The sequence below is a fragment of the Mobula hypostoma genome, chromosome 24, assembly GCF_963921235.1.
Source record: "Mobula hypostoma chromosome 24, sMobHyp1.1, whole genome shotgun sequence".
NCBI classification, from domain to species: Eukaryota; Metazoa; Chordata; class Chondrichthyes; order Myliobatiformes; family Myliobatidae; genus Mobula; species Mobula hypostoma.
The window spans coordinates 16,068,474-16,096,108 of record NC_086120.1 but is presented as its reverse complement, the minus strand read 5'-3'; positions in this window follow the sequence as shown (position 1 = coordinate 16,096,108).

The window sequence follows — 27,635 nt, the reverse complement described above, 5'->3', positions numbered from 1 at the left end:
ATCAGACTGGAAGTACTTGAAGACAAGGTAGATATAGTTCAGAAAATTCAGGGATTCAGGGTTATGTGAACCAACACAGCAGAGGAGTTTGAGGCCTGGAGTCAATCAGCCATGGCCATATTGACATTAGAACAGTAAAAGGAGCCAAATGGCAACTCCTGGTCTCATTCCTCTTGTCCTTTGAAAAAATGTAGTGTATAGTTAACAGATAAATTGCACTAAACAAGTAGTCCATTGCCTCCATTCCTATTTTTAGCTCTGAGATTTGTAGTACCTCAGATCAATATAGCTCTCCAAGATTCCTCTTCTTCCTATAATCCATGGGAATTTATGACCAAGTATTTTACTCACTTCACACTGCATCGAATTAAAACGACACCCGATTTTACAAATTAATAAAATGGAGAACTTGTCCATATTCTCAACAATTGCACCTTGGGGTGCAAAACTTTCCTCAGTTTAGAAAATAATGTCCATTGATTTTAAAATTGGTGATAACCTGCCCTATATATTGTGGACAACTAAAAACATCTTCATTTTATATTAATTTCAGTATTATATTAGCCTGAAGACAGACCTGGACCAGCCACAAAGGGTTAAGTGGATGCAATCTCACTAACTCTCCACTCTGCATTGGAGCTAGACAGCAGCAAAATATGTCAGACTGCTCTTTATCAATTTCTTTAGCGTTTATTGGTGGAGAGCTATCTGACTGGTTGCATCCGAGCTTGAAATGGAGACTCCCTCTCCATTAATGCTTCCTGACTTGTTCAGTATCCATTTTTAAAAAAAAACTTCTTTGTGATCAGCTATGATTTTATTGAAAAGTGAAGTTGGCATGAGGGGTTGAATAGCTTCCTGTTGCATGTTCTCATGGAAGAGTGTCAGTACCACTAATAAGGCCTGCCCCGTGCTTCGTGCTTTCAACACTGGAGGATGAACACAACCGAAACACCATCTAAATATGTGCTAATGGCACAACTGTAGTTGGCAGAACCTGGGACGGAGACAAGGTTGTGTACAGGAGTGAGATAGATCAGCTAGTTGAGTGGTATCATGAAAGCAAACTTGCACTCAACATCAGTAAGGCAAAGAATTGATTGTGAATTTCAAGAAGCTGAAGTTGAGGGAACACACACCAGTCCTCATTGAGGGGTCAGCAGTTGAAAGGGTGGACAGTTTCTGGGTGTCAACATCTATAAAGATCTACCCTGGGCCCAACATTTTGATGCATTTAAGAAGGGGACACATCAGCAGCTATGTTTCATTTTAGGAGTTTGCATGTCAGCAAAGACTCTAGCAAATCTCTACAGCTGTACTGTGGAGAGCATTCTAACTGGTATGGAGGGGCCAATGCTCAGGAGCAGAAGAAGCTGCAGATTATTACAACTCATCCAGCTTCATCACGAGCATCGGCCTCAGCAACAAGGACAGCTTCAAAAGGCGATGTCTCAAAAAGGCAACATCCATAATTAAGGACCTTCTTCTTATTACTACCATGAGAGAGGAGGTACAGGAGCCTGATGACACACATTGAATATTTTATGAATAGCTTCTTCTCCTCTGCCATCAGATTTCTGAACAGACAATGAACACATGAACATCCTCTCGCTATTTTGCCTTCTTTTGTACTACTTATTTAATTAAATTTGTATACATATATTTCTCATTATAAGTTATAATATTTTTATGTATTACACTGCACTGCTGCCACGAAACAGTACATTTCATGACATCTATCAATGATATTAAACCTGGTCCTAATTCTGGTTGAAGTTGATAATTAAGAGTATGAGGTAAAATTAAGAACATCTTTCACTGAGAGAGCAAGTGGCTGTAAAATCAGCTGCAAGGAATTAGTTGATAGCCCTTGGGATCGACCATGGATTTGCGTCTATGTGATAGACGGGCCAGGGCAGTGCGATATAAAGAGCAAGCTGCCACCCATGCAGCAGGCTCTGGCTTTCCACACACAGCTGATGGATACAAAGGAACGGCAGAAACCGATACAGTTTGGCACCAGTGGCACCGCAGGACAGCTTTAGGGACTCCAGCGTCTGATTTTTCCTCAGTTTACTACCGAAGCCTTCCCCATGAGTGCATATCACCTCAAGGCAATGGAGGTTTGAGATCAGAGTTTTCCTTCTCCTCGATGAGCTGGCACCACGGCTGATGAGCCTCATCTGCCCAGACTGACCGGCTTTAAGGCACCAGTAAACTGCCTTTGCCCCTTCTATTGTCAGTAGAAACATTTCCGCCAGGCTTAGTAGCTAAGCCACCCATGGCCAGGAGCTGGACTTGATTGTCTGATGCTATTTGGGAAAATTTAATACATAGTGGAAGCTTATCCCCACTACCTCTCCCTATAAGGTTATAATAACCTTAAGAAACCAATTATCAATTAGTTGATATGACCAAGAGAAAGGATCAAAGGATCAAAGAAACAGCATGGGTAGGACTGATCAGTTAAGAAATGATTGGCTTGTTGAACTTACAAGCCCACTACTGATACAAAGTACAATTCTGTTTCTTATTGATTTTTCTTCTTTGGGATGTAGTTGCACTGGTTCTTCGACCTAGTGACCTTTTGCCCTGCACCAAACTGGTATGCTGCATTATCGCGCAAACGCCAATCAAATCTTTGCCACACTTACCAGTGGGTGAGTTGGATAATATTGTCGAATGAGAATCCAAGCTGATATTTCCTCTGCCTTGGTCTGAAGAATTGATGCCGGTTTCACAAATGAGCTGTTGCTTTCAGGAGTTTATTCAAGTATCACTAAAATGTTACGAGCAGCAGTTGGTAAACAACAGAGTCACCAATTGAGCATGACTTCGGTGCACTGACACTATCACAACGGCCATGCGATTCTCAATGCTGCTTCATTTCTATGAGATATCATTTCTACTAAAAAATGATATCTCAAAGACCATTCAACTTTTGCAGAAAATTGTGTGGTATTACTAATTGTACAGGCTTTCATGTCCAAGCCAATTTTAGCATTTAATTTACAAGCAAATGCATTTACATTTGTTGAAAATTCTGCAATTTGCGATTTCACATTGGTAACAACATGCTGTGGACCTGCTAAAATTGCCTGGTGCCAGTGATACCCAACTGTGATACTGTAATGTATTGCATTTTTCAAACTCTGACAGGTATGAAAAACTGTTCTCACTCTGTTTGGGGAGCATTGCAACAAATTAAATGTTCATTTACTTCTCAAGTATGTCTGCTTCTGCTGCACAACAAAAAAGTTAGATTAGAAAGTATATATCGGACCGTGGGCTTGAGGCTGTCACGATCTCGATTTTACTGTGGGTCTTCATGACTGCATTGAGAACTTGTCACTGGATAGGTTTCATTAAAAAGGCCATTGTGAAAAACTACTTTCTCAATGGGAACACTGTACTGTATAAGACCAGGAACCTGGGATCAGGTAAGAGGCCCGAGATTACAGGAAGGATGCAAGGGCTTTGGAGTGGGTGCAGAGGAGGTTCGCCAGGGGACACTACTTTAATTCAAGAGTATTAGTTATAAGGAGAGGTTCGACAAACTTAGATTGTTTCACCCTGGAGTACTGGAAGCTGAAGAATGACCTGACTGAGGTTTATAAGTTTATGAGAAGTACAGATCATCAGTCATTTTCCGAAGGTAGAAACATTAAGTACTAGAGGATATTACTTTAAGGATTCAAAAAGATAGTTTAAAGATGTGCAACATAAGTTGTTTTTTTTATATACACAGAGTGGTAGGTGACTGGAGTATTCTGCCAGGTGAGTTGGAGGGAACAGATACAATAGCTACATTTAAGCTACATATTTACATGCAGGTACTAGAGGAGTTAGGGTAATTAACAAACATTGTCCTGGTGAAGGGTTTCGACCTGAAATGTCAACTGTATTCTTTTCCTAGATGCTGCCTGGCCTGCTAAGTTCCTCCAGCATTTTGTGTGTGTTGGATAGAATCATTGTAAGGCAAATAGGTTTACTTTAATTTGGCATCATGGTTGGCACATATATTGTGGGCCAAAGGCCCTGTTCCTATGTTGTACAATTCGATATCTCTTTAACAACTTAGGATACCAGTACTGTTTGACAGAATGTTCATGGAATTACTTGTGCAACACACATAAAAGTTGCTGGTGAACGCAGCAGGCCAGGCAGCATCTCTAGGAAGAGGTGCAGTCGACATTTCAGGCCGAGACCCTTCGTCAGGACTAACTGAAGGAAGAGTGAGTAAGGGATTTGAAAGTTGAAGGGTCTCGGCCTGAAACGTCGACTGCACCTCTTCCTAGAGATGCTGCCTGGCCTGCTGCATTCACCAGCAACTTTTATGTGTGTTGCTTGAATCTGTAGAATTCCTGTTGTTTATGGAATTACTTGTGTTTGGGATTGTGGTTCTGGAACACAACAAAGAAGAATATTTTTGACTGGCACCAAGGAGAAAGCTGTAATCTGGTAATGAGTCTAACTGGAGGAGCCTTGGGCAGGATGTACTAAGGATTAATGTGTATGTGGCTGTGGATGGAGTTGGTGCCAGTGGGACTGTGGGAATGTTACTTACTGATTGCATGGAAATGCTGCTTCCTGGCAGTTGTTGCCAGGACAACAGTTGGAATGCTGCTTTTTGGCCTCAGATCTCTGGATGAAGGAAGCAAGGAGGAACTCGCACACTGACCCAACTCATTCCAATGCAGCTTTGCAGCAAAAAGACATTTATTGAGGGGGAGAAAATCCAGTTATTATTTTATAGTATATTTATAATTGCATTCTATGATTTGTTCCAGCCCCTCTTGCCTCAACTCAATTTGGGCAACTGATTTGCCTGTGGAATTATGGGATTCTAGTTGCCAATGACATGGCTGTTTTGTGAGTTAACCTCCTCAGTGGTTCTGTGTCTACTTCTAAATGTGTTCTGAAACATATTATACTTTGGGGAGTATAGAGTGTTAATTAACTTAATTTTCGCTGCAGTTAATTATCATGTTCCTTGGCTGTGGAATTAACACCAACACCCAGATAATAACACACATTCAAAAATGTGTTGGTGTAATTTTTGTATTTACAAATCCAATTGAAGATCTCATTAAACTTATTATTGCTCACTCAGTTAGAAAGATACTCGGTCAATTTGTTTGGAGATGTGACCTAATTACTTGCACTTTGAGCAGAAAGTACACTTCTGTGTATTTCAATGGATTTGTTACCTGGTTCATAAATATAATTCTCAATACTGACCCTGATACACTAAGGTGCTAAATGTTTTAGGGAATAGATGGGGCTCTCCCACAGTTAGGGCAACAGACGAGTGGAGTCCTGGTGAAGTGATTGGGCTAGCTTGGTCTCTGACACTTTTATGAATGTGGGAGCAGGGGTTTTAAGTGAGGTAAAGGAGTTAATAAGACACGGAGGTCAAGCTAAAAACATCCTTGTGAGAAACAGTTTAAATATTGAGCAATGTATAATGATAAGGGCTTGGAAGATCGCTATTTTATTGTGTGTAGTGTGTGCTTGTTGGCAAAATAATGAAACCTAGGCTTTCAGACATTAGTAATGAATAAACTGAAAGTTAGCAGATGAGCCTATGAGTGGCGGGTGAATTAAGGCTCAAATATCATTCATTTCCTGCAGCTTATAAAAGGATGTTATAATCCTGGCGTATCAAGATGATCAGAAACTCCAGACAAGGTAATGGACGCATTGTGTTAAAATGGAAGATCTCAGAATCATCTTGCTTGATTAAAATCATAGTTGCTTTCATCAACTCAATGCAATCAGGCCTTTCAGCAATGATGGTGTGTGTCTTAACACTCTAGGCCCATGTTATTTGTACAACTAAGGCACAGTAAGATTTCACAACAGTATCATCATGGTGAATTACATCACTTCACACACCAAGGGATCTCCATGGGAAAGTGTTTCAAACTAGGAGGAAGGTTGAATGACAGTTTTGTGAAAAAAATAATGTGTCAACTTAACAATCAGCTTTTAGAGAAAAGATCTATCACTTTAGCATAAAACATAGTACAACAAAACAACATTGCAGAGCCAATGAATTTCAATTTTAACACAGTAAGAGCACAAAGAAGTAAAACAACATATTGGATATCACACACTGGAAAGCTGAGAAGGAATCTGTGTTGAAATGATTAATTCTTTCATGTATCCTTTGTTCAAATCACGAAGAAATGTAAATATTGTTGGTAGCATTTAAAATTTTTGACACTATTCTCTCTTTCTTCAAGCACTGGGTACTGCATGAAGTAAGAATTCCTACCAGTTTAATATTAAGTAGGTAAAACACATAAGGGAACAGGTATAACTTAACAATTATTTCAAGTTAATTGTAAAAATAGGTTAATTGAATTCTAATTGCACCTAAAATTGGAATTTATCTGGATTGAGCAGCTTATTTCATGAGTATTTAAATAAAATTGTAAAGGCAAAACTACAACAGATGCTGGAAGTTTGGAATAAAAATTAAAATACTGGCAATGCTCAGAAGGTCAAACAGCATCTTTGGAGAGAGAAAAACTAAGCGTTTTCAGTTGATACTTCATCAGAACTAGAGAGGATATAAAGATTAAATAAAACAGTAATTGTTTGGCGACAATAAAGTATAAAGTATAATGTTGTTTTATCTCAAGCACATCCAGTCATAATGTAAGATTACTAACCTGAAATGAAGGTGTATACAGGCAGTTTGCATATAAAGATAGTTGGCAGGTAAAATTTAATGCTTACAAAAGTGAAATATTCTGTTAAGAAGAATGAGAAGAAGTAATATCAATTAGAGTGGTAAGAATAGAGAAGGGATTGTTGAGGATAGGTAAATAAAAGCAAGTGATCCTGGGTTTTATAGATATGGCTATTGACTACAGCAACAAGGATCTCACCTTCCAACCCGTATATTTTTTAGACATGGAAAAAAATCGAGTACAGAGGTGGAGGTGTATGCATCCTGATCAACTCCTCATTGTGTACTGATGTGTCAGTGACATCCCAATGTTGCTCACCAGACCTGAAATACCTTGCAATTAAATGCCGGTCAGGAACAGCTTCTTCCCCTCTGCCATCCGATTTCTAAATGCACATTAAACCCATAAAGACTACTTTTTCTTATTTCTGTTTTCCAGCACTACTTATTAATAGAGATATACATTATATACTTAACGTAACTCAGTATTTTTCTCTATATTTATTTATCATGTATTACATTATACTACTGATGTAAATGTGTTGGTGTGTGGCCAAGTGGTTAAGGTTTTCATCTTGTGATTTGAAGGTCGCTAGTTCGAGCCTTGGCTAAGGCAACGTGTTGTGTCCTTGAGCAAGGCACTTATCCACATATTGCTCTGTGACGACACCAGTGCCAAGCTGTATGGGTCCTAATGCCCTTCCCTTGGACAACATTGGTGGCGTGGAGAGGGGAGACTTGCAGCATGGGCAACTGCTGGTCTTCCATACAACCTTGCCCAGGCCTGCGTCCTGGAAACCTTCCAAGGTGCAAATCCATGGACTCAAGAGACTAACGGATGCCTATATAAAACTGATGTAAAATTAGTAAATTTCATAACATATGCTGGAGATATTAAACCTGATTCTGATCCGGAAACATACTTGGTCGTGGAAGATATGCAAACTCCATATGTACTGCATTGGAGGTTGGGTTCAAACCTAGATGGCTGCAGTTGTGATAGGATAGCTTGAGTACCTGCTCCAATATTCAACACATCTCTTTATTCGCCCTGGGTATCAAAAACTGTCTAATAGCTTTTCTACACTTGGCAAGTTGACAGTCAGGGTGTTCTGAGGCAATGCATAGCGTGAGGTTTATTCACTGCCCGACCATGCCCCACCTTGCTAGATGCTTGTCAGGTTCAGTGGGAGGATCTGGTCAACTCACACCATCTTCCACATGTGGGAAAAGTGTGGGCTGGAGGCAAGTTCCCATGGTGGATCAAGTCCAGACATTTAAATGTGAGTTATTAAATACACATAGAACATAGATATCTACAGCACATTACAGGCCTTTCAGCCCACAATGTTGTGGCAACCACGTAACCTACTCTAGAAACTGGCTACAATTTCCCTAACACATAGTCCTCTATTTTTCTAAGCTCCATGTACCTAACTAAGAGGGTCTTAAAAGACCCTATTGTATCTGCTTCCACTGTCGCCACTGGCAGTGCATTCCACGTACCCACCACTCTCTGTGTGAAAAACTTACCCCTGACATCTCCTTAGTACCTATTTCCAAGCACCTTGAAACTATGCCCCCTCATGCTAGCCATTTCAGCCCTGGGAAAAAAAAACCTCTGGCTATCCACACGGTCAATACCCCTCATCATCTTTTACACCTCTATCAGGTCACCTCTCATCCTCCGTCGCTCCAAGGAGAAAAGGCCAAGTTCACTCAACCTATTGTCATATTCTAACAACTCATGTTTAATACACTCCCTATGAACATAGATATTAACTTTTCACTGAGGAACACCAGCAGGTTTACCTTAGTTTTCCACCTAAAGTCTGGCAAGCAACAATTGGGCATAGTTCTTGCTACTAGTTGTCCCCGTGCCTTGCGAGAATAAAGAATGTGTATATTCCTGTACCATTGGGTAAATGTGGAATTGTGCTCGATTGTGACGATTACTGTAGTTGGATATGCTGCAGAGCAATTTAGCAATGGGAGTAAACTGTCCTCACATTCCTACCATTACATTGTCGAGTGCCTAGGAAATCAAAATAGAAAGAAGTACATTCAGAAGTGAGGTGAGAAGGCTAGAATTTGAAAATTAATTTTAGCCACTTACAGGGAAATAATAAATTTAACATATAACCCACAATATCTATTTTTATGAGAGGGACATTTGTGTGCTCTTGCAAATATTTTCTATTGGATCTGTAAAAGGCTCTTTTACACTGTAATAATATATTGTTATGTAAAATAACAGATGCTGGGCAAACTGCTAAAAGCAGTAGGTCAGATTCTGAGCTGTTGTAAAATCACCACTTAACTGTACCAAAGTCAATCAGCACTATTGTATCCATGATTCCCTCTCATCCTTACACTGTGTGACACCAGATTCCACTGCCATCGGTCTTTGTAGAAAAGGATCAACTCAAATTAAACCTAAATTAACTGCACTGTCACTGCTTTCAGGCAAGGATATTTTGTGAGCTTGGAATAAAAAGAGAGCTATTGAACTCGCACTTCAGATGTCACATTTTACCTTAAATGTAATGATTATGCACTGTTTTTCACACAATTTTCTTCACATTTCAGAAGGATTTATTCAAAAGTCCGCTTATAATGAATGCACTCTATTTGTCAGGTCACCAGTATACTTGTAAATAGAATAGATTTAGTAAGTGTGAAAAGCTTCACTCATTTATTTTTCTGTCATTTAGCATAAAGTTGGAATGGCAGAATTTGCATGAAGCAAGCAAGGAAGAAATTCAGCTGTAAGTGTATTATTAGCATGAGTAATTAGGGAGATATTGAATTCATTCAATATCCTTTTGTTATTCATGGGCTGTAGTAGCCTTTGGCAATGACAGCATCTACTGCCCTTGCAAAGGCAGCAAAGAGCTGCCTTCTTGAACCACTACCAACCATTGTGAAGAAAATACCACTGCTGTTGTTGGACAGGAAATTCCAAGATTTTTGATGTAACAATGACAAACATGTTTGAATGAATGTCAAGATAGCATGCAACTTAGATAAATAGAAGATACAGCACAGGAACAGTCCATTTTATCCCACGAGATATAGTTTGTCAACTAAAACACATGAGGCTTCTGCAAGTTTACCACGAAGAGCATTCTGACTGGCTGCATCACCATCTGGTATTGGAGACGGAGGGGCTACTGCACAACATCGAAGTAAATTGCAGAAATTTGCAAAATTAGTCAGCTCCATCATGTGTACTAGCCTCTGTAGATCCAAGACATCTTCAAGGAACTGTGCATTAGGAAGATGGCATCCATCATTAAGGACCCCCACCACCTAGGATCTCATTGTTATTGTTAGAAGGAGGTACAGAAGCCTGAAGGCACACACTCAGTGATTCAGGGACAGCTTCTTCCCCTCTGCCATCCAATTCCTAAATGAACATTGAACACATGAACGCAACCTCACTACTTTTTATAGGTGTTTCTTTTACCGCACTTCTTATTTTTAACTTAACTATTTAACAGACATATATACTTACTAATTATGGGAAAGATTGAAGAGAAGAAAGCAAGCGGAAGGCAAAGACAAATGATGATGGAGACAGCAGCCAGGGAACTGGAAATGAATACCAATGAATTGATCCACTTGACCCGAAACAGGAGTATGTGGGCCACGGCAGTCAAAGCTCAAACTGGGCATGGCCCCTGATGATGATGATGATGATAATGATATACTTACTTTAATTCAGTTTTTTGTCTCTGTATTTATTTATCATGTGTTTCATTGTACTGCTGCCATAAAGTTAACAAATTTCACAGCATATGCCAGTGATACTAAACTTGATCTTGATTCTGATTCAGATCCTGAGAGCTGTGCTGAGCCATGCCAATTTTAATAATTCTGCCTGCACGTGACCCATATTGCTTCATCCGCTGCATGATTTTGAAGGGGAATTTGCATATCGTGATTTTCTTGTACGTTCATTGGTCTAGTCCTCAGTGAATGAAATTGCAGGTTTGGGATTCACTGTTGAAATAGCCTTGGTGAATTGTATTAGTGTAACAGAGATGATGCATACCCTGGTCACGGCACCTATGGGGCTGTGTGGGAATTTGTTTTGTGGTAACATTATTGCACCTTGCAGAGAAATCTGAATGCTTAAATGCCAACATTGCATTTGCTTGGCTGATGTTTTTCAGTAAAATTAATACTGGGCATCCTCACTTCAAATCTGCAAACTCTTTGGGTTATGAACAGCTCTCAGTAATGGAGTCTTTTTGTAGCTGGCAAGGACCTGGACCGATATGTTTAGGAGTGAAGTTTTGTGAGTATGCTGCCCACATTATTGGGCTTTTTTGGCAAACTGTTCCTACAAGTATAACTATCAGCCATCTGCTGTCCTTTTGAAATCTGACAGGTTACATCTGTGCTAAAGGCACAAGTTCTTCATCTGCCACCTTACTGGAGCAGGATGAGGCCTAGATTCTACTCTTGGAACCGTTATCTTTCAAGAATTACTGAATTATGATTTTTAAAAAGCACTAGTAAACTTTCTCAAATACTGTTCTTGAAGAAAAAAGACTTCTCAGGAAAGCGCTGGCTGTAATATAACAGTAATTTTGCTCCTTGCTGCGTTTTGCTGCTACTCACTGAACTCATGCCAAAATATGGGAGCATAAACATAATGCTCACCTCATTTCAAAAGAATTCAATTCCATGAATTCACGACTGGTGTGTAATTCCCAAAATGTCATTGCACATGTTTATGTCAATTACCTAGGCTCCCTGGGTGACTCTTCATTCTGCTTCAGTCATCTGTGACTTGAGTGTTTAAGAACGATGTGGCAGACTACAGGGTTGCCCACTGGGCAACCAAGGATAAGCATTGAATGCATGGATCATTACTCCCCTAATTAATTCCTGAGGTCTTTTCAAGCACAGATATCATTAAACACATGAGACCCACTAGTGCAGTTAAAGAAGAAAGATATGGCACAGTCAAGGGATGTTTTCAGTCCCCTGAGTTTCAAAACGAAAATGAAAAATCAGGAAGTTGGGATAGGACACCAGGAGCAATGAAAGAGGAAGAGAAAATGGCCTGGTTATTAGATGCTGCTAGGCTTTGAATGCAAAAGTCTTTGGATTTCTACAGGAAAAGAACACTGATGAAGGATTATCGATCCAAAAAAGAATGAATTCAATTAGACAACTTGTTATCATTTAATTGTGATATCTATAGATGTTTAAAGGAACAGGTAAATTTGAAGCTTGCTCTTTAGTATTCCTTTGATAGGTTAAGCAAATTATTTATTTCAGTCATGTAATATGCTATGAGTAGGGACCTGCGTGGAATTTGTACACTTGAATGATAGATGAGCAGGATTCTTTACTGGAAAGTAAATGAGTAAGAGTTCAATCCAGTCATACATTTACTCACGTTTACACTGCAGTCAGAACTACACTACTTTCAAGGGCTTGTTTATGAAACCGTTCAAATCTAACATTGATGTTATTGTTTCCCATATCCTCGATGCCATCAAAAGCAAAACTGAAGATAATTCTAGGAAATCTTGCAATTATACCTGCAATGTTGAAATATTTATCTTGGTATCTCAAAAAAAATCATTAATTCATGCATTCTTCACAGTTAAGTATTTTTTCATTCGTATCTGAAAGGTTAAGATATAAGAGAGATCTAAGGCACAGTGGGTTTATTGGCCACATTCTTAGTTATTTATAGCTAGATTAAATTATAGGCATATAGGAAGAGACTAAGGACCATAGCATCATTGTTGAAGATCGCAAAGGTATGGTCAAGGGAGGCCAGGCAGTGCTTACAGGACAGATTTGAATTGGTGGACTAGATCATATTCTCTGGACGCACCTCACTGAGAACCAGCACTGGTTAACCTCAAGAATGCATGCTTAGCATGTTTACTCTCTCTACACGCATGACTGAATGGGTAGGCACAGCGCAAATGCCATCAATAAATTCACTGATGACACAACTGTTGTCTGCAGAATATTAGATAGTGATGAGGAGGCATATCGGAGTGAAATAGATTAGTTAATTCAGCAGTGTCACAACAACAACAACGCATTCCACATCAGTAAAACCACGGAATTGATTGTGGATTTCAGGAAGGGGAAGTCAAGGCAATGTACACCCGATCTCATTGAGGGATCAACAGTGGAAAAGCTGTGCAGCTTCATGTTCTGGTTGTCAACATCTCTGAACCTCTACCCTAGGTCTAACATATTAATGCAATTACGAAGAAGGTACACAATCAGCTATATTTTATTAGGAGTTTGGGAAGATTTTATATGTCACCAAAACTAGCAAATTTCTGCAGATGTGCCGTGGCAAACATTCTGACTGGTTACATCACCGTCTGGTATGGAGGGGCCAATGTACAGGATGAGAAAAAGATGCAGAGGGTTAAAAACTTGGCCAGCTTCATTATGGGCACTAGCCTTCCCACCATCAAAGATGTCTTTAAAAGGCAAAACATCAAAAGAGCAGCTCCCACCCAGAACATAGTCACTTCTGATTACTACCATCAGGGAGGAGGCTCAGAAACCTGAGGATACACACACGGTTTTAGGAACAGCTTCTTCCTCTCCACCAATAGATTTTACATGGTCCACCAGCCCACAAATGCTACCTCACTATTTTTGCTCTCTATTTTTCTCTACTTTTTTTTCTATATTTCTTATTTATGATATATTTTATAGTACTGCAGCAACGAGACAACAAATTCAGTGACGTATGTCAGTGATAATAAATGTGATTCTGATTCTAATTCTGGCTTTGAATGATTATGCCCCAGACATCACCAACTTCACCAAACCCTTTGTGGATGAGTGTGTACCTTTGGGAATGTACCAATTTCCCCCCAGCCAAAAAACCTGGATGAACCAGGGGGATTTGCAGTCTCCTGAGGGTTAGATCTATGAATTTCAAGACAGTCAATTCTACAAGAAGCCAAGGGGTGACCTATGGAAGACCATTGTGAGATGGAAAGGAAATTGTGTGTGAAACTGGAAAAAACATCGGATGCATGACAGCAGTGGCAGGGTTTACGTGCTATTACTTCCTACAAGATGTAAACAATGTAAATGGCACTGGTACTTCACTCCCCAATGAGACCAAATGTCTTTTATGCAGGCTTTGAAAGAGGGAATAACACTATACCTGTGGGAATCTCCAAGCACCCAGTGACCTCGTGATCTCTGTGTCAGAGGCTGATATAAGAACATCGATCAAGAGGGTGAAGGCAGGACATCAGGTCCTGATGGTGTACCTAGCTGGTAATGAAAACCTGAGCCGATCAGCTGGCTGGAGTGTTCAAGGACATCTCGAAACTCTCAATTCTGTGGTCTGATATTCTCACCTGGTTCACAAAGGTAGCAATTACACTGGTGAACTGCCTCAACGATTATCGACCAATAATACTCAGATATACTGTAATGAAGTGCTTTGAGACATTTGTTCTGGCTGGAATTAAGTCCTGTCTGAGCAAGGACCTGGACCCACAGCAAATTCCTACCATTGCAGCAGATCTACAGTGGTTGCAATCTTACTGGCTTTCAACTCTGCTTTGGAGCAATGAAGCAACAGCAAAATGTACAACAGGCTGCTGTTATAAATTACAGCTTGGTCTTCAATAATACTGTCCCCTCAGTATTAACTGCTAAGCTTCTAAGCTCCGTGTTTCTCTCTGCAACTAAGCCCTTGACTTTCTCATCAAGAGAATGGAATTAATGCAGGTTGGTTATAACATCTCCTCCATGCTGAGAATCAATATAGATCCACCTCAAGGACATGTGCTTAGCCCATTGCTCTAGTCTCCCTACAATCATGACTGTGTGGCTAAGCACAGCTAAAACACCACCTTTAAATTTGCAGATGCCAGCACTGTTGTTGGTAACATTCCAGATGGCAACGAGGAGGCATAAAGGAGTAAGATAAATTGGCTGGTGGAATAGTGTTGCAACAATGACCTGGCACTCAACACTAGCAAGACAAGGCTGTTGGCCTTAGGAAGGGGAAGTTGGGAGAACACACACCAGTCATCATTGAGGGGTCAGTGGCAGAAAGAGTGAGCAGCTTCAAGTTCTTGGGTATTAACATTTCAGAGGACTTACCCTGGGCCAAACACATTGCTGTAATCATGCAGGAGACATGTCAACAGTTCTACTGTGTTCGGGGAGATTTGGTATGTCAACAACTACTTTTGCAAATTTCTGTAGTTGCACAGCATGGATGGCATTGACAGGTTGCATCACAGCCTGGTATAGCGGTTTCAATGCACAGGATCACAAGAGCCTGCAGAGGATAGTAGACCCAGCCAGTTCCATCATGGGCACAAGCTACTGCACCATCAAGGACACCTTCGAGCAGTTGTGCCTCCAGAAGGCTGCATCCATCTGTGACATGCCCTCTTCTCATTACCATCATCAAGGAGGTGGTACAGGAGCCTGAAGACCGCACTCATGGATTCAGAAACACCTTCTTTCCCTGCACCATCAGACGTCTAAAATGTCCATGAATCCATGAGCACTACTTCAATATTCCTTTTTTAATACTATTTACTTAATTGGTAATTTATGGCAATCTTATGTCCTCGCCCAGCAGTGCTACCGCAAAACAACAAATTTCACTTCATATAAGGCAATGTTAGTAATTCTGGTTCTAATCTTTACTCATATTAGCACAAAGATTGATTGAAATTTTTAAAAATTCCAAAGTTCCAATTTGCAGATTCCAGCACTCCCAAAGTTCATCAACCAACACTAGAGAAATATTTGCTCTAATTACTAACAATGTGATCATACATTGGCTCATAGATTTAGAGCAATTTAGGGCAGACTAGAGCAAGGAAGTTAAATAAAATATCATTTGAAAAAATAAAATTAATTTCCATGTGTGTACTGATGATATCCAATTCTACATCATGACCACTTCTCCTGAGCCTTCCAGTGCCTCTAACCTATCATCGTTATGCAAGCAGCAATCTTCACTGAATACATTGAGACGAACAATCCTTAGTTACTGCTATACAAGCTGAACCCTGATTACATGCTAATCATTTGGCTGGAACTGCATCAGTATGTTTGGGTCCTTTGTGTCATACACTGAGGGGCTACTTCATTAGGTTCACCTGTACTCCTACTTGTTAATGCAAATATCTAACCAGCCAGTCACGTGACAGCGACTCAATGCGATAAGCATGCAGCCATCATCAAATGTGATCAAAGAGACTTTGACTGTGAAATGATTGTTGGTGCCATTTGGGGGGTTTGAATATCTTAGAAAACTGCTGATCTGGGGTTTCCACGCACAACAGTCTCTTGAGATCACAGAGAATGGTGTGAGAAACAAAAAAAAAATCACTGAGTTGTAGTTCTGTGGGTAAAAATGCCTTGTTAATGAGAGAGATCAGAGGAGAATGGCCGCATTGGCTCTAGCTGACAAGACGGTGACAATAGCTCAAATGACCACATATTACAATAGTGGAGAACAGAAAAGTATCACTGAATGCACACCACACCAAACCTTAAAATGGATGGGTTACAGCAGCAAAAGACCATATACTCAGTGGCCACATTATTAGATAAGGTAGCTACCTAATAAAGTGTCCACTGGGTGCATTTAAGCTTCTGATGATTGGCTTCTATATATTGGCGAGACCCGACGCAGACTGGGAGACCGCTTTGCTGAACACCTACGCTCTGTCCGCCAGAGAAAGCAGGATCTCCCAGTGGCCACACATTTTAATTCCACATCCCATTCCCATTCTGACATGTCTATCCACGGCCTCCTCTACTGTAAAGATGAAGCCACACTCAGGTTGGAGGAACAACACCTTATATTCCGTCTGGGTAGCCTCCAACCTGATGGCATGAACATCAACTTCTCTAACTTCCGCTAATGCCCCGCCTCCCCCTCGTACCCCATCCGTTATTTATTTTTATGTACACATTCTTTCTCTCACTCTCCTTTATCTCCCTCTGTCCCTCTGACTGTACCCCTTGCCCATCCTCTGGGTTCCCCCCCCCCCACCGTCTTTCTGGCCTCCTGTCCCATGATCCTCTCATATCCCTTTTGCCAATCACCTGTCCAGCTCTTGGCTCCATCCCTCCCCCTCCTGTCTTCTCCTATCATTTCGGATCTCCCCCTCCCCCTCCCACTTTCAAATCTCTTACTAGCTCTTCCTTCAGTTAGTCCTGACGAAAGGTCTCGGCCTGAAACATCGACTGTACCTCTTCCTAGAGATGCTGCCTGGCCTGCTGCGTTCACCAGCAACTTTGATGTGTGTTTCTGATGAACATTGCTATTTTTCGCTCCATAACATTGCCTGACCTCATCTTTGCTTGAACTCATTGTCTTTTGAAACTATCATCCATGTTCTTGTGGCTTCTGGAGCTGGATAATCCAACTCATTACTGAGTGTCTTTTCCTTTGTAAGCTTGTGATTATCTAAAACTCACCTAATCCCAATCCTTCAATGCATCTGTTCTTTTTGATGATCCACAGCTGTGAAGCAATGCTCAAATTTTCATTTTTGTTTTTAAATACATCAAAGTTTCAAGACTTCTGAAATCTTCTGAGAATATGTGAAGTTCTGAAATTCTGCCTTTTTTGCTCATCCCAGATTTAATTGCTACACAACTCCTGGCCATACCAACAGCTAGAAATCCGCAAAGCTTCAAAATTCATTCTCTAAGCTTTTCTGGTTCTCTCTTTAAGGTTATCATTCAGACATATTTCTCTGTCAATCCATTTGTCATCTCGCTTAATGGCTCATTTGATGCCTTTATACCAAATTTTGTTTGATAATGTTCCTGTGAAACACCTAGAATGTTATTGTAGTGAAGGTTGAGGGGTCCTGGATTCACTGTGCAACCCATGATTTCTGGGAGTAATCAGTGATATCCCATGAGATACCCACAGCCGCAAGCATCATCATTGGCCTTAATGTTCCTTGCAAAACACTTCAGGGGAAGAGGTCACATTGAGTTTAGAGCATGTGAATTTTACAAATGTTTTGAATCAGCCACATCTGACAGTCAGTGAATGTCTCCTCATTATGAACATTCCTGTGTGTAAATATACTGCCAGCCTTTGTTTGTTTCAAACCATTCTCCAAACATACTGAAAATGTAAGTGCTAATTCGAATTTGAACTTAAAGTCAGTGCATTAATAATGGACGCATTCATGAGAAAGGATCTTATTGAGTGTGTGGGCTGCATAGACAAGTTCCACTCTTCATCACAGAGACAGAATGCAATTTGGACAGGAGGTGTCCAATCATATTGATTATCAATAAAATAACTGAGCACAATAAACATTAATGTGAAGTTAACAAACTCATAATTCCGATTACTAATGTGAGCAAATGGGATAGGTATAATTGCAAAAAGGTTGGTGTGGATATGATGGGAAAAAAGTTGGGCCGTATGACTCAGATTATGATAACCTAGAGACATGAATTCAAATCCCAGCATGACAGCTTTGGAATTTAAATTTATATCACCTTAGGTGGTGCAGCGGTTGTGTTAGTCAACTAGATATACAGTACATGGACACTTGAGGTCAAATCCCACCATAAGTGATTTTGAATTTCAACTTACATTGTAACAGCAAACATCGTCGTATGTTTTGTGCAAGAAAACAAATGTCTCCAGGTAAACACATTCTTCTATGGTTTAGTATTCTGGAACAATTTAATATGCTGGTCTATTCTTTATGTGCTAACTCCCCATCAACCTTAACTACTGCTGCACATTACTTGATAATTTTTAATGTGATTTGCCAATTTTATGAGATTAGAATGGTGAAATGAAAAAAGTACCATAGAGTGCTTCGAATGCTGAGTGCAGGCAGGAATTTTAATGAGTTAATATTCTCAAAGGCCAAGATCAAATGGTATTGATTTATTAATGTCACATGTACCAAGACAAAGTGAAAAGCTTTTGTTAGTGTGTCATCCAGTCAGATCATGCCATACACAAAAACATTGTGATAGTAAAGAGGAAAACGGAATGAAGAACAGTGTTGTGACTACAAAGAAACTGCAGTGCAAGTAAACAAATAAAGTGCAAGAGGGGAGAAGAGAGAATGACCAGCAGGAAGTATTGACAATAGGGATTGTGCCACATTCACAATGTTCTGCATTTTTTTTCTGTTTTGGACGGAGCGCTTGCCAAATTGTGAGGCATCCAGGCGGAATGCTCATCCAAAGAATTTTTTTTTATCACCTGAGAGATGCTCAAAAATATATCCAAATTCAAAATCACCCCAAATCCAATGCCCAGCCATTCCTGACAGAAATAAAAAAACTGAATGGAAGGGAGTTTTAAAGATTTGTACCATTGTAACAGGTTCTTTGATGGAGCCAGGCATGAGAAAGGTAAGATGTTTGTCACATCAATCAAAACATCAGATTATTATCATCTGTCATTGTTTTACACTCAAGGTAAGCACACACAGATGTGTGGTAATACCTAACTATTCTCCAAAACTATCATCACAACAAAATCTATCTTCGGATTTAATTTTCTCCAGCACATGCAAAGAGGTAAAGACAAACTGTGCAAGCACTAATTATTCAACTATCTCAGGATGATGAAGGCCAGCCATAATACTTTCTTTGTTGGGATGAAAGTATTGTGACTCCATGGCAATGAAAACCAGTATGCTTTTTATTGAGTTTGGTGAGTAATTGTAGTTCAAAACTATTCTCTGTGCTTGGATACATGACAATGACCACAATAACCAATTATAGCATCAGCACCAGACACAGCTAACAGAGAGATTGGACCAGCAGAATGTCATGGAGCATATAAACACTTCAAGTTCAAGTTTATGGTTGTCATAGGCGTCCATACACAGTTTAACTGCCTTGAAAATTAGTCTTTTTCAGCAGCATTACATGAGGAGAACAAGGTGAAGTTTTTCAGTTAATAAAGACTGCACCAATTATTAAGAATTTATTTGTTTATTTATTTTGCACTACATTTCCACAAATCTGATTATATTCTCCACATATTCTCATCAATCCCTCCCAAATTCCACCACTCACTTACAGTATCCCATGGGCAATTCACGGTGACCGGTTCACCAATCAACCCACACACCTTTTGGGATGTGCGATGAAACCAGCTCCCAGAGAAAATCCATACAGTCACAAGACAAATTTGTAAACTCCACACAGACACATCTGAGGACAGGATTGAACCCATAACACTGGACACATGATGCAACATCTTAACTAGCCACCTTGGAGCTAGCTTGTACGGATGGAGGGTATTGGAGAATTTGTGAGTAAATTCGCTTCATATATTCTTATTGGGGAAGTATTCAAAATGGTATGTAACTTGGTATAAACCGAGTAATATCTCTTTATCTAATTGCCAATTAATTGAAGTTTTTATCAAATTGCCTTCGGTAAAATGAATAATTCCTCAATCATAATCCACAAATAGAAATGCGTCACCTAAAATTGTCACTTCTTTATTAGCACTGAGCTTCTAATGTCATTGAACATAAAATGCTGGAATAAATGAGATCAAGCTACGCAGGTTGACTCTGTGGTTAAGAAAGCATACGGTGCATTGGCCTTTATCAATTGTGGGATTGAGTTTAGGAGCTGAGAGGTAATGTTGCAGCTATATAGGATCCTGGTCAGACTCCACTTGGGGTACTGTGCTCAGTTCTAGTCGCCTTACTATAGGAAAGATGTGGAAACCATAGAAAGGGTGCGGAGGAGATCTGCAAGGATGTTGCCTGGATTGGGGAGCATGTCTTATGAGAATAGATTGAGTGAACTTGGCCTTCTTTCCTTGAAGCAACGGAGGATGAGAGGTGACCTGATAGAGCTGTATAAGATGATGAGAGGCATTGATCGTGTGGATAGTCAGAGGCTTTTTCCTAGGGCTGAAATGGCTAGCACAAGAGGGCAGAGTTTTAAGGTGCTTGGAAGTAGGCACAGAGGAGATATCAGGGGTAAGCTTTTTACACAGAGAGTGGTGAGTGCGTGGAATTGGCTGCCGGTGACAGTGGTGGAAGTGGATATGATAGGGTTTTTGACTCCTCGACAGGTATATGGAGCACAGAAAAATAGAGGGCTATGGGTAACCCTAAGTAATTTCTCAGGTAAGGATATGTTTGGCACAGCTTTGTGGGCCGAAGGGCCCGTATTGTGCTGTAGCTTTTCTCTGTTTCTGTGTTTCTAAGCACCAGTTCTTGAGAAACTCCTTCACCTGAAATACTCTCTTTCTTTCTCTATGCATGCTGTTTGATTTGTTGAGCTCTTCCAGTATTTTCTGTTTTTATTTCAGATTTCTGCCACCTTAGGTTTTTTATTCAAAGTGATAAATGGTCACATCAGCACCTTGTACTTTGTTTCTGAAACTTATTGCATTGACTTCAAAACTGAATGTAGTTTTTTTTCTTAAAGTTTGTGAATACAATGCTGGTAACAATATATGTGTCTCTCGTTCCATTCCAACACAACTGAGTGTGAAGTGACCTTGTTAACCTTTTAATTACTGGAAATGTCTCTCCTAGATGTCTGTAGTGGCTAACTGATTGGGATCATTTAAAGAGGAGGTACATAATTTTTTGAAAGCTCAGGGGATTTAGCATAAAGAAAAACAGGCACAGATGAGGTGCTGGACAGATCATACTGAATGGTGGGGCAGGTTTGAGAGGCCAAGTGGCAACTTCTTCATCACTTTTCCCAAATCACATACATTGCAGTGACTCAAGAAGAAAGCTCGTCAGTATCTCAGGATAAGAAGGAACCATACAATAAATCACAGTCTTCCCAATAACACTAAATTGCAAACTTGTTTTTTTCGAACTTAATTTATCTCAATTCTTTATAAACCTAAACGTTATAAATTCCATTGGATGAACTTTCAAGCGTTCTAAACTCCAGTGGGAAAAAAAGCCTATAACCTCAAGCACAATATAACCATGGCAGCATAAAATCAAAATTATCTTGTTTGTATATTGTGTCTCCAGAAACAATTTTAGTTTTTATGGTCTATTTGATGCATTGACCTTTCTACTGACCGATCCATGCCCTCCAGCAATGCTAGTCACACTCTGTCTAAACCCCATGTCCAACAGCATGTTTCAATATTGCCTGTTCAGTTCTGAAATACAGCTAAGGCAAATGATACAATATCAGAACTTCAACTTAAACCATCACATAACTTCATTTAGCTTGTCAAATATGAGAGCTTCATTTACCTCTATTCTTGCTTTTTTGCCCATTGATAATCCCTTTATCTGACCATTGACTTAAGTTCAATGGACTGTCATTTTTACAATTGATTCCTTGTGTGGGAGCTCTCTGAGCAACCTTAGAACATAGTGATGAACTTCATGCATTGTGTGGTTGTTATCTGTCCTTTCTGCCATTTCTTAAAGTACAATCTGCCATTCATTCTCACTGTTTAATTTAAGTGCACTGTAATTTGATTGTAAATTATATGCTCAATGGATGAGAACGCTGAATGGATGAATCACTAAAGAATACCACTAACCATATCCCTTGAAGTGCTTCTTCAGTCCTCTTGAAGAATTTGGACTGGGAAATTTGTAATTTTGGCTGTTCTGTGGCCATTTTCACTTTCTGCATGATTTTCTATTTTAATGAATGCCTTTAGTGCCAGAGTGTTTCTCCGTTAAGGCTGAAACTTGACGTGTATTATGCAGATATAAAATGCTTAGAATAATGTTGAAAAGAACATCAGCCTGACATGGCAAAAAGCTGCTTCCACTTTGGGAACACCTCATTTATTCTGACAGCCCCTTCTTTGCAAGAGTCCACAGGTAAGATTGCTAAACATGACAGCCCACCCCACTTAACCATACATCCATCTATTCACTAGCCATTAAACCATGAACAAGATGCAGTTATGACTACATAGTCTGGTTGATTTTTCTATATTGGCTTTCCTCATTTTTATTAGGTACATCTGCCTTGCTCAAAATAGAAATGTGATTTTATACCCCAATCAGCTACAAAGTCCCTGAGTGAGAGATTGTTGATGCATAAGATGAATTAAATACAGTTATCTACAATGGATCGAAAGTTGAATTAATATTCCATGAGATGGTTAAAAACATCAGCGGGAAAGCATTTTATTTTTTATCCGATCCCTCGATTAAAACTGAATTGTAGTCTTGGTCACAGAGTGAAATTTTTGTATAGTATAGTACAGAGGCTGTCATTGGCATAAGGATAATATCAACCCTAGACCCAGAAGATAGAGACATGGTCTGTTGCTTGTTGTCCTTATCAGAGAGTTGAGGGCTCTGTTGTAAATTTCTTAAACTGGATTTAAACTCCAGTTAGGAACTGTTGAAAGATACTAATGGTAGTAGTCATTTTCATGTATTTTGAATTATCCAGGATTGATTGGGTTGGGTGACAAAAGTTTTTTGTGTATTCTTATTTTACTCTGTCTCTTGAAGGGCAACAATCGAGATTTTAGGAGAGGTAGCATGGAAGAAGCTGCAAAACAATAAATTTCACGACAGTGAGGGACCAGTTACAACAGGTATTAGAAAAGGAATGTAAAAATGGCAAAGTTACAGTGACCATGGAAGATTTCAATATGCAGATGGACTGAGAAAATTAGGTTGGCACTGGATCCCAAGAGAAGGAATTTGTCGAATGTTTACAAGATTGCTTTTCAGAACAGAGTGTGGTTGAGACCACTAGGGAAAGTGCAATTCTGGATTTTCTGTTGTGTAATGAACCAGAAACTTAAAGTAAAGGAACGCTTAGGAGGCAGTGATCGTAATATGATAGAATTGATACAGGGGGCTTGAGAGGGAGAATCAGATGTATCAGTATTACAGTTCAGTAAAGGGAACTAAAGGGGAAGGAGAGAGGAGCTGGCAAAGATGATTAGAAGGGGATGCTAGCAGAGATAATGGTAGAGTAGCAAAGGCTGGAGTTTCTGGGAGTAATTTGAAAGATACATGATCAGTTCATCCCAAAGAAGAGACATTCTAAAGGGGTGATGAAGCAACTGTGACTGACAAGGGAAATCAAAGATAGCATAAAAACAAAGGACATGGCATACAGTATTGCAAAAAATAGTGGGAAACCAGAGGATGGGGGAGAAAAAAGACAACAAAAAGCAACCAAAAAAGCAATAAGGAAAAAAAGATTAAATATGAAGTAAAGCTAGACAATAATATACATAAAAGAGGATAGTAAAAGTTTCTTTCAGATATATAAGGAGTAAAAGAGGACATCAGACCAATAGAAAATGACACTGGACAAATAGTAATGGGAACAAATAAATGCCGGACAAACTGAATAATTATTTTACTTTATGTCAGCATGTCAGATATTCAAGAGTATTAGAAGGCTGATGAGGGTGCTATTACCAAGGGGAAGTGCTTGGGAGCAGAAAGTTCTGAAGGTAGGCGGTTCACCTGGACCAGATGGAAAGGAGTGATAGATCAGCTGGTTGAGTGGTGTTGCAACAACAACCTTGGACTCAATGTCAGTAAGACCGAAGAATTATATACATAAGAACATAAGAAATAGGAGCAGGAGTAGGCCATCTGGCCCATCAAGCCTGCTCCACCATTCAGTAAGATCATGGCTAATCTGACCATGGACTCATCTCCACCTATCTGCTTTTTCCCCATAACCCTTAATTCCCCTACTATGCAAAAATCTATCCAACCTTGTCTTAAATATATTTACTGAGGTAGCCTCCATTCCTTCTTTGGACAGAGAACTCCACAAATTCACCACCTTCTGGGAAAAGCAGTTCCTCCTCATCTCTGTACTAAATCTTTTCCCCGAATCTTGAGGCTAACTCCCCTAGTTCTAGTCTCACCTACCAGTGGAAACAACTTTCCTGCATCTATCTTATCTATTCCTTTCATAATTTTATATGTTTCTACAAGATCTCCTCTCATTCTTCTGAATTCCAGCGAGTACAGTCCCAGCCGACTCAATCTCTCCTCATAGTCTAACTCTCTCATCTCTGGAATCGACCTGGTGAACCTCCTCTGCACCGCCTCCAAAGCCAGTATATCCTTCTTTAATTAAGGAGACCAGAACTGCACACAGTACTCCAGGTGCAGCCTCACCAGTACCCTCTACAGTTGCAGTATAACCTCCCTGCATGCAATCCCTCTAGCAATGAAAGCCAACATTTCATTTGCCTTCTTGATAGCCTGCTGCACCTGCAAACCAACCTTTGGCAATTCACGCACAAGCTCTCCCAAGTCCCTCTGCACAGCTGCATGCTGCAATTTTTTACCATTTAAATAATAATCTGATCTTCCATTTTTTTCTTCCAAAGTGGATGACCTCGCATTTACCTACATTGTTCTCTATCTGCCAGACCCTTGCCCACTCACTTTATCTATATCTCTCTGCAGACTCTCTGTATCTTCAAGAGTATTAGAAGGCTGATGAGGGTGCTATTACCAAGGGGAAGTGCTTGAGAAGGCAGAAAGTTCTGAAGGTAGGTGGCTCACCTAGACCAGATGGAAAGGAGTGATAGATCAGCTGGTTGAGTGGTGCTGCAACAACAACCTTGCACTCAATGTCAGTAAGATGATGCAATTACAAAGAAGGCATGTCAGCAGCTATACCTCTTTGGGAATTTGTGGAGACTTCAAAGTTCAACTTTCAAAATAAATTTATTATGAAAAGGCATGCTGTATATGTCACCGTTTGCAATCCTAAGATTCAATTTCTGGCTGGCATATGCAATAAATCCATAGAATAATAACCATAACAGAATCAATAAAAGACTGCACCAACTTGGGCTGTCAACCACTGTGCAAAAGACAACAAACTGCAAATACAAAAAGAAAGAAATAATAATAAATAAACAATAAATAACAAGAACATGAAATGAAGAGTCCTGACGAAGGATCTCGGCCCGAAACGTCGACTGTACCTCTACCTCTTCCTAGAGATGCTGCCTGGCCTGCTGCGTTCACCAGCAACTTTTGATGTGTGTTGCTTGAATTTCCAGCAACTGCAGAATTCCTCGTGTTTGAGTTTTTGAAGCTAAGTCCATTGGCTGTGGGCACTTTTCAATGATGGAGCAAGTGAATTTGGTTCAAGAGCCTAATGGTAGACGGGTAGTAAAGGCGCTCTGAACCTGTTGCATGAGTTCTGAGGCTCCTATATCTTCTTCCTGAAGGCAGCAGCTAGAAGAGAGCATGTCCTGGGTTATGGGGATGGGGGTGGGGGGTCGCTGATATTGGATGCTGCTCTCCTGCAACAGTGCTTCATGCAGTTGTGTTCAATGGGTGGAAGGGCTTTATTCTCGATGGACTGGGCTGTATCCAGTACACTTTGTAGGATTTTCTGTTCAAGGGCATTAATGTTTCCATACCAGGCTGTGATGTAGCCAGTCAATATACTCTCCACTGCATTTCTACAGAAGTTCGTCAATGTTTTAGAAGTGTTGCTGAATCTTCACAGACTCCTACAGAAGTAGAGGCGCTGTTGTGCTTTCTTCATAATTGCACATAAAAGGACAGGTCCTCCAAAATAACAACACTAAGGAATTTAAATTTGTTGACCCTCTCCACATCTGATCCGCCAATGAGAACTGGCTCATGGTCCTCTGATTTTCTTCTCCTGGAGTCAATAATCAGCTCCTTGGTCTTGTTGACATTGACTAAGATGTTGGTGTTATGGCACCACTCAGCCAGATTTTCTGTCTCCGTCCTAAGTGCTGATTCATGACCTCCTTTGATTCAGCCTGCAATAGCGGTATCGTCAGCAAACTTGAATAGGCATTGGATTCTAGTGAACCATACATCCAGGGTTCTGAAAGAGATACTATAGTGGAAGAGATTGACGAGACATTGGTAATGATCTTTCAAGAATCAGTAGATTCTGGAATGTTTGCAGTGGAATAGAAAATTGCAAATGTACTCCACTCTTTAAGAAGAGAGGGAGGTAAAAGATAGGTCATTTAACCTGAGTGATTGGCAAGGTGCTGCAATCCATTTTTAAGGATGAGGTTTTGGGGTACTTGGAGGCACACAATTAAATAGACAGAAGTCAGCATTTTTTTTTAAAAAAGGAAAATCTTGCCTGACAAACTGTTGCAATTCTTTAAGAAAAGAACAGGCAGGATAGACAAAGGAGAGTGAGTGGATATTGTTTTTACTTGTGTAAGGGGTTTCTTTTTTTATGTTACTGCGAAGGCTAACAAAATGGCTTCTTCGTTATGTTATAACTAAAATGGCTTTTCTGTAATAATAACTGCATTGTAAGGAGTTCTCGCTCTCTCTCTGCTTGTTTGGGTTATATTATTGATAAGAGAAGGAACGAACCAATTGGGATAGATGTTATTCTTTCTTGTGTGTCTGTAAGCTATTGTTTTTCGCGGAGTTTGAGGCAGAAGGTACGATGAGGACAGGGAGAGGAGACGCGATGCTGTAAGCTGGGCAGCAGTATGGACCCCGAGCGGGAGTCCGAGGCCCAGGGTCTTCGGCGAGGAGAGGAGACGAAGACAAATTCGTATGAAGCGTCTGGTCGACCACCGTGGTCTGTCCCAGGCGACGGGTCGAGGAGGTCGGAGGGGATCGGATGGTGGAAAGAGGACCCCATTAATTGAGCTCCAACTGTTGTGCACAAAGTGGTTGAACTTTGATAAGATTGGCGCCTTTTATTTTCCTTTTATATTTTATCTCTATTAATTACATAGTTCCAGTAAGATCTATAAAGTGTAATGATTTAATCGGATATAGTGTATTGACTGTTATTTGGCAGGGTGGAGTACATCACACAGCATCCACACAAACTTGATTACCCAGTTTGGCGGGGCCTAAGGCTGCTCCCCCTAGACGAAAGCGAGTTGAGCGAGCCTGAGGCTTATCGGGGAGCTACACTTGGATTTTCAGACTGCTTTTGACAAGGCACCACACATGAA